Raw genomic sequence first — 1,935 nt, 5'->3', positions numbered from 1 at the left:
TGGTCTCGAACTCCTGAGTTCAAACAATCCACCCACCTCGGCCTCCGAGAGTGCTAGGATTATAGGCGTGAGCCACCGGCGCCCAGCCCCTTCTCCATGTTTTAATGGTAATACTTTGTTTAGTAATACTAAGAAGATGGTTATTTTTATTTTTTAAAAAAATATAAAAATGTGCATAAAAGCAGTTTTTGACTTTTTATCATGAACCACAGAAATATAAAGATGCTAATATAATAACCACGGTAAAAGAAACAATGGAATGTCTTAGAATAAACAGGTACTTGTGTATCAGGATGTGAACTTGTAGAACAGATACAGAGGCAGCACAGAAAACGGAAGACAGAGAAAGTATTTTCACAAATCTCTTTTATAAGTATTAATACATGCAGATTCCTCTATGAAAGTTGTCTTTTATAAACCTACTTGCATCACTGACTCAAACCACAAAGTAGTTGCTTGAACAAAAACAAAATAAAACCATGATATACACATACTGCCTTAACCATATGTGGTTTGAAAACTTCCTGTCATTTACTGCATGCTTTCTATCTCTCATAAATATACTTAGAATCTTCCCCCTTCTCCCACCCTGTCATGATCTCAATCTTCATGCTTTTGAGTCACTACTAAGAATAATATATTAAAACGTTTTTGATCACATCATTGCCAGTTTCAATGAGATGGAGGAAGACGGTAGAAGAATGAGAGGGCATAATAAGATTTTCTGAATGGTCCTTTATTAGGATATATTTCTATACTGATTTTCTAATACTTAGCCTGACTCTGTCATATATAACACTTACTGTCACAGCAAAGCCACAGTTACCGTTAGTGGGAGTATAAATTGGCAGAATTGCTATAGAGAACAATTGCTAACATTATCAAAATTATAAATGTATGAGCCCTTTAACCCAGGAATTTCTCTTTAGCAATCTCTTCGGTAGATATGCTTACTGCTTATAAAACATACACAGTGATTCATATGCAAGGTTATTCAACATCACTAGGCATTACTATTTATAATAACAAAAGATTAGGAATAGATTAAATGTCTATCAGTAGGGGACTGACTAATAATAGGATATCTGCAACAGACTACTATGCAATAGAAAAAAAAGTATGAGGATAGCTGTCATGGACTGATAGGAAATGATCTCCAAGATAAATTATTCAGTGAAAAAGGCAGAGTACAGAACAGTGTGTGTAGAAAGCTGCCATTTGTGTAAAAAAGGGAAATAAATAAATACACACAAACACATGCTTATATACAAACATCTGTCTGAAAAGTACACGTGAGATAGCACTGGCTGCCCCTGGAGAGGGGAACTGCATGGCTGGAGGATAGGGTTAGGAAAACTTCCACTGCTTGCCCTTTTGCACGGTTTGAGTTGTGAATGTTGAGTATGTTTCACCTATTTAAGAAATGATTACAAATACATGAAACACATATTTTTAAAAGTCTGTTGAATAGATAAGAAAAGTATAGTGAATGTTAATCAAGTTAAGACTAGATAGCCACATTCTAGCTTCAGGAGAAAGGAGGAATTCTACAATTTACATGGGAAAGAGGAACAAAGATAACAAGCAAAGATACATCAAACATATGTACTATGATGTTTCCTTTTAAACACTGCAGTAGCAATAATTTTTTTTTTTTAAAGCATTCAAAGTACCAGAAGCAGATTTAAAGGTCTGAGCAGCCCTAATTTAAAAATTTGCCATATTTTATTTCCTGGGCATCAAGTTTTTATAAGAATCTTGAAAATCATCCAAAGAAAACAAAATTAAGCACAGAATTCAAACTTCTAAAGATTTAAATTTTGTCTTCAATTTCCTCCTTCCAACTTCCACCAATACAATTTTCCATATGATTTTAATGATGACCCATATGCCATTAGAGTGATTTGGGATAGACTATACTAAAAGTAAAATTTT

At 34.0% G+C, this 1,935-nt stretch overlaps 1 protein-coding gene across 1 annotated transcript in view; it reads right to left on the bottom strand.

The window, feature by feature from the left end:
• Positions 1 to 1,935, bottom strand: part of LOC105805029 (chromosome unknown open reading frame, human C12orf4) — a 50,053-nt gene that overhangs the window by 16,109 nt on the left and 32,009 nt on the right. The window lies entirely within an intron of this gene.

This window comes from Propithecus coquereli, unplaced genomic scaffold (genome assembly GCF_000956105.1).
Source record: "Propithecus coquereli isolate 6110/MARCELLA unplaced genomic scaffold, Pcoq_1.0 Scaffold124, whole genome shotgun sequence".
Taxonomy (NCBI): Eukaryota; Metazoa; Chordata; class Mammalia; order Primates; family Indriidae; genus Propithecus; species Propithecus coquereli.
This window is presented reverse-complemented; position numbering and strand designations above follow the sequence as displayed.